The sequence below is a fragment of the Myotis davidii genome, unplaced genomic scaffold, assembly GCF_000327345.1.
Source record: "Myotis davidii unplaced genomic scaffold, ASM32734v1 scaffold652, whole genome shotgun sequence".
NCBI classification, from domain to species: Eukaryota; Metazoa; Chordata; class Mammalia; order Chiroptera; family Vespertilionidae; genus Myotis; species Myotis davidii.
This window is the reverse complement of record NW_006284936.1, coordinates 712486-719718: the sequence shown is the minus strand read 5'-3', so window position 1 is coordinate 719718 and position 7233 is coordinate 712486.

Sequence of the window (7233 nt, the reverse complement as noted above, 5' to 3'; positions counted from 1 at the left end):
TATATGTAGAAGGCCAGAGACTCTGCTTTCAACAACTGACAGGAAATGATTGCTAGAGAATGGGATATTCGATAAAAAGGCTTTATGGGAGATGTAGCAAAGCCATTTCACCAAATAAAAACAAATCTAAATGAGTAGATTAAAATTATAAAAATTGGTTTGTGGTGATCAGAATCAAAGATTATTCTAATAACTGTGTATTTTAATTTCACTACTACTCTCCTAATATGAAAAAGGATTTTCTAAAATTAAGCTATAATGCAAAAAGAAATAATACACACAGAATGTAGACAAATAGCACATTTTCAAATCATTCCTGACAGTAATGCTCCATTGTGAAAAATCGATGTAGAAAGAAGAATAAATTATCATAAAAGGCAGACAACTTTAGAATTGAGGTGGGAGTAAGAGAGGTTGATTACATTTCTGAAAAGCATTTTTGCTATGATTTATTAAATCGATCCTTTACATTTTTTTCTTTGATCACCAAATGTATTTTTGTCACCTCTGTGGAAACAAAAATAACACAAGGTGTCTGCCCATCTAGTGGATAATAACAATAGGAAATAATAATAATGTATAATTTATAGTAAAGGCTTAAGATATGTATCAGGGTTCTTAGTTGCAAAATACCAATTTACTCTGGAAAAATTAAGCCAAAAAGGTAGTTCATACACTCAGTTTAATGGGACCAGACAACAAAACTTAAAATTTTCATGGGTTGCACTAATGAGATTACGGACACTGAAGACTACAACTAGCTCATATACCATCCCTACCTCCAGTAATTGGTCACTCATCACCAGAATTATTTCTGGATGATACCAATGTCATCGCATTTCTGGCTTCCATTCAAAGTTGGTTGAGTTACTCTGATTGGCCTCAATAGTGGGAGGTGGGGTATGCTTCATAAAGTAAAGAATTGCAAAACATAAGCAGATTTTCAAGATTCTATGCAGCTATAAGTAATTAAATTATTCATTTAATTAGATATTGTCCTAAGTGATTTATATACATTTTATTCTTTTTAATCTTCAGGGAACCACCATGGTGGATATATCAATCAGATTCAAGGAGGTAACATTGGGAAAAAACAAACAAACTGCCAAATCTGAATTGTTTATAACAAGGAAGGTCTATAGCTCACTCATGCTACATGCCCAGTGTGAGTCAGCAGGATAGGGAGGTATCCTGCTGTTCTCACCTAAGGACCCATATTCATAAGACTTCAGCATCTTATTCTATCAACATCTCAGTATGAGATTCTAGGGTTTACTATGTTAAAGGAAGGGAGAGCAAGAGCTAAGTCATGCTAATTAAATGCATCAGAAGTGACATCAAAGGAATGGCAATGTGAGAGATTCCCCTTGGTCTCTCCCCCTAAAATTTCATCAAGTTAACCAACTATAATTCAACAAAAATTACCCTGCTCAACACAGAGACATGCCTAAGAAACACATGCATTGAAAGATCTAGAGGTGGGCAACAAGGAATAAATGGGTTCTGGGGGTGACCAGCAGACCCTGAGAGAAGGATGAATATATTGTTTTGACACACATTTCTGTGAAAGAGGCATTACAGAACCGTTCATCCCAGAACATCAGATTATATATTCTCCTCCAGTGCACATGGAATATTCTCAAGGATAGACCATATGTTGAGTCACAAAACTAGCATCAAAAATTCAAGAAGGTTGAAATTATACCAGCATATTCTCTGATAATGATGCCTTGAAATTAGAAATCAATTGCAAAAAGGAAGTAAATGCATTGGAAGTGAAACAAGTCAGTTCTGCTCCCATTTCATTGGTTAGAACTACTCATGTCATCATTTTTAAGTTAAACAGGGTAAGGAGGCATGATCATCCATACATCCACAAATAAAAGAAGAAGCATTTTAGGGAACACATTAATAATGTCTACAATAGTAGACACTACTTTTACTAGCACCTTCAGTTTTGAGGAAAGTTAAGCAGAGTTTAAGTAAAGTTGTAGTGAATAACAGAACTGGAATATGAAATATTGGAAGCACATTGGTTTACATAGCAATGATACCTAACATGCATTGAGAAACACCAAACATCACTTTAATTTTCATAACATTCCTGTCAGATAGGTTAAATGATTGTCTTAATTTAATCGACGAGGCAACAAGGGCTCTGAGACTTTCACTAATTTTTTCAAGTTTAGACAGCTAATAAATAAATAATGGATCAAGCTCAGATGCAGGAGTGTGATTTCAAAGTTCATGTTTTAATTACTCTACAGCCACCATATACTATGCTTTCTAACACAATATAAATAATATATTGTTACCAACTAATTTGAAATAATTTAGCGACTGACTACTCATGTGCTTTTTTAATAACACATAAATCTTTAGAGCTGCAAGGGACTTCAGAGACTATCTAGTTCAATCAATTAATTTTCAAATTAAGAGACTGAGGCCAAAAGAGAGAAAGAGGTTTATGTAGAGTCATCATTATTTAGAGGCAGAGCTAGGACTCAAATGCAGACCTGAAGCAATAATTGGTCATACACTGAAGCTTGCAGAATTCTCTTTAAAAAAAAAAACTTCTTTTATTGACTTGAGAGAGAGGAAGGGAGGAGAAGATGAAAACATTGATGGAAGAAAAACATTGATGAGAAACATGGATCGGCTGCCTCCTTCTTAACTTCTCCACCCCAGGATTCCAGCCCCCAACTCATGCATGTGCCCTGACCAGAAGTTGAACCAGTGACCTCTTAGTGCATGGGTCAACACTCAACCACTGAGCAACACTAACTGGGCTGCAGAAGTTCTCTTTATCTTTAGATGTTAGGATTATCTCAAAAGCACTTCCTAGACCATATTTTATCTAGGCTCAAGGATAGGACACATTTCCTTTATTCATGAAAATATTCTCATGTGTTTTCAGGAGGTTATGGAGTAGGGAGAAAAAGTGGGAGAAAGGTAAACTTATTTGGGTGGACCAACTAACAAAATTTAAGAGGGAATGATTCATTCATTCTGTGCCTGTTTCTACTTTGTGAGTTGACTGAAGGAAAAAGAATAGAGACTTGGCTTATCATAGTCAATTAGTAAAGGAATCTCCATCATACCAGTCCTAAATGGACCCTAATAAGAAATTGATGTAAAAAGTTGAGGTGATGCTCTAACCATATTGGCTCAGTGGATAGAGCATCGGCCTGTGGACTGAAGTGTCCCAGGTTCTATTCCGGCCAAGGGCATGCACCTCAGGTGTAGGCTCAATCCCAGCCCTTGTCAGGGCTTGTGTGAGAGGAAACCAATCAATGTATTTCTCTCACATCCATGTTTATCTCTCTCTGTCTCTCCCCCTCCCTTCCACTCTCTCTAAAAATCAATGGAAAAAATATCCTCGGGTAAAGATCAACAACAATAACAACAACAAAATGTTGAGGTGAGAAGACGAGCAGGTTTCATATTCTGCTGTTGACAACTCTTTGTAGTATTTTATTCTCATTCCAAATTTATGTTTGTTGTGATAGAATAGCCTCTGTTTAGTAAGATTCAATCTTCTATTAAGGACTGTTCACTGTTATTTATATTTTAGTTAACAGATAATTTCATGGGGATCTTAAACACACAGAGTTCTCATTGTGCATTATTGGGATTAGTGGCTAGAAAGCAGTTTTAAAACAAATCAGAATTGATTGATCCAAGATGGTGGCCAACAGGATGGCAGTGCGGAAGAGAATGTGAGTGAGTGAGGGAGCGAAAGGGGAGTGAGTGGACATGTGGGGCATGTGTGTATGTGGGAGTGAGGGACAGTTATTATCTGCAGGACTGTTGGTGGCTGGCAGATCAGGCCCTACTAGCCGGGCAGCCTCTACTACCACTGCAATCTCTTCCAGGGTGGCCGGCTCTGCCACAGAGACCGCGTCATCTTGAAGGGGAGAGCTGCTGTGACTAGGAGTCCAGCCTCACCTCCACCCAGGGAGACCTCAGAAACAACCTGAGACCCTACAGCCAAACCGGCCAGGGACCAGCTGCCTTGGCTGTGAATCCATGAACACTGAGACTCCAGGCTCCCCAGTCGTAAGCCCCTAAAATTTGTCCAGGGGGAGACAAAATGGCGGCAAAATAGGTGGACATGTCCTGCACCTTCTCATGGAGCAGATAGAAGAAACAGTTGAACCAAATAACATCCACCTGGAATTGGCAAATTAAACACAGCTGGTGAGAAAATCCATGGCCTGAAAGGACAGAGGACACCTGATAAAGGATTGGGGATCTGGGTTAGAGAGAGAGACATGAGCAACTTGGACTAAAGGGTCAGAAGGAAACTGTGCTGTACCAAGTCCATGTCCCTTGGGGACACATGTAACACTCAACTGTGGAAGGGGGTCCACAGGGCTGCTGGCAGCGGGGGCCTCTAGATTTAAGTCCACAGCCATGGGAACCTGTGCCCAGAAAGGCAGCTGGAAGTTCTGCACTGGCTGCGCAGTGCCAGGGGGAGAGAAACGTGCAGCAGCGTGGTTACTCTGTCTATATTTTCCTTTATTTTACTCACTAAACCCAGTACATAGGATCTTTCAATTACAAATACTCACAGAGGCTGAGATGCAGGGGATGGTGGTTTTGTGGAAGCTGGGGAGCAAAAAGGGAGAGGCGACAAGGAAGCCAGCTCTGAGACGGTCCGATCCCTCCAACTTTGAACAGCCATTTTTCTCCTGAAGACCAGGCTCCTCCTACCAGTGCAGCGTCACCCAGTTGAGCACCCAGCCTTCAGCTCAGCAGGGAAACAAGGATTCTGAATACCTCCAGGGACCCCTCAGGATTGAGGAGGTCCTAGAAACTAATACAGAAACACCGCCACCTCGAGCCCATGTCAGAAATAGATGCTTGTCTAAATAAGACTGAAAGCAGGCAGAAAAACAAAGCGGGCAGATTGATCCCACCTGCCTGAAACCAAGGCTTGGAGTCTGAAACAGAGGAGCAGTGGATCACTGGGAACTTCAACATGGTGCTTATTTACCTAACAGGAAACTAAGACGTGGCAGACAGAACAGTAGAGAGGGGAATAAACCAGCCCCCTTGGATCATTAAAATTCAGCTGAAGTGAACGACACTTCACTACTTTATTTTTTATCTTTTACTTAAGAAATTAAGTTTTTTTCTTTATTTTGTGTTTTATTTTTTATTTATTTATTATCATTATTTTTAGCCTTTTATTTTATTTTTTGGGGGGATTAGTGTTCTACATTCTAGTTTTATTTTTTTATCATTATTTTACTTTATCTTATTTTTTCCTTTTTGCCAACCTTTTCTTCCCTACTTCTCCCTTTTTCATCCTGGTTCTCTTCTCATGTTCCTGCTTTATTTTTCTCTCTCCTTTCTTTTTACTCCTTTTAAAAAATTGATCTTTATCTCCTTTATTGATGCATTACTATTATAGTAATCTGTTGGCTTACTCACATATCTAATTTCCTCTCTCCTGCTCCAAGTACATGCACCCTTCTCTTTGCTCTTTCATTGCTAACCAATTATTTTTCTTATTGTTTGTTTGTTTTCTTGTTTTTGTTTCTATTTTATGCTTTTGTTTCTCCTCTCCTCGCTTGTTCTCTTCTTCTACTAATAGCTTAATTAGTTTCACTCACCAAACTCAGGCCTATCTGCTCTCTATTCTCCTTTTCCAAAAATAGATAAATATATACATAGACAGATTAAAGAAAGGGGAACATTTTTTATATATATACTAGAGGCCTAGTGCACGGATTTGTGCATCTGTGGGGTCCCTAGGCCTGTCCTGCAAGGATTGGCTGAAACTGACAGTTCTGTAGTAATGCTGAAGCAGCAGGCAGCCAGGGAGGAGCCCAAGCCTGGGCCAGGCATCCCACTGCTCCCGCTCATCCTGGCACTGCTGCACCTGCCACCACCACAACCCGGTAGGCTCATTGCCACTCTGCTGCAGTCTCTAAGCTGGCCCAATCCCTGTCCCACTCCAGATGGGGGAGGTGCACGCAGGGAGAATGTTCATGGAAGAGGCTCATGACAATGCAGCTTCACTTGCCAGCGATGAGACCAGAGTCTGGCACCCATTGGTCAGCTGAGCAGCGCTCCTGCCATGGGAGTGCACTAACAACCAGAGGGGAGCTCCTGCATTGAGTGTCTGCCCCCTGGTAGTCAGTGAGCATCATAGCTACTGGTCGATCAGTCGAATGGTACGTATATTTTTTAATTATTTTTCATTTTTATTGGGTGTTTTGTTTTTTACTTTTCTTCATATACACTCATTCTCTTTCTACCTCTTCTATAATGAATCATGGCCATTCCTCCATTCATTCAATTCCTTGACATTATCTTCTGGAAATAAGTTCTGCCTATTCAGATTCAGCTCCCCGCCCCCTCTTTTTTCTGGGTGTTTGTTGTTTGCATTTTTTGGTTAATTTGTTGGTTTTATGGAGTTTACTCCTGATATATGGATATCTTTCCCCTTCTTTTTTCTTCTTTTCTTTTCTCCCTTACCTTTTTTTTCCTTCTCTCAATATTATTTTTGTGCTCTTTTCTGTCCCCTAATTCTCTTTCCTCTGGTGTTCAACTTTACTTGGAGTTATCAATGTCATGAACACATTTGTGTTTTGTTCCCTCTGTATCATGTCTTGTTGAGTTGTATTTTTTGCCTTTTTGTCAATGTGGTAGAGAGTGAGCCATATAAGCAGAAATCCTGAGATGAGCAAAAAATAGGAAGACAAAGAAACAGCCCCCATATGAAAGAAAAGGAGGAATCACCAGAAAAGGAAGTAAAAGACATGGAGGCAAGCATTTTGTCACAGAAAAATTCAGAGCAATGGTCATAAGGATGCTGAAAAGGATGAAATACAAATTAAACAACCTGTGAAAAAATCAAGAGGAAATGAAAAAGAACCAAGAAGAAATGAAGGATGACATAACTACAATAAGGAACACAATAGAAAGTATAAACAGTAGAATAGAAGCTGAGGACCACATCAGAGAGCTAGGAGACAAGGTAGGAAAAAACACCCAAGCAGAGCAGCAAATGGAAAAAAAAAACATAAACAAAAACAAACAAACAAACAAAAAAACCCCTTAAAAAGCAGGAGAGCCTAAGAGAGCTTTGGGACAACATGAAATGAAGCAACATCCACATAATAGGAGTGCCAGAAGGAGAGGTAACTGAGCAAGGAATAGAAAAGATATTTGAGGAAATAATGATAGAAAACTTCTTTGATATTGGGAAGAAAAAACTCA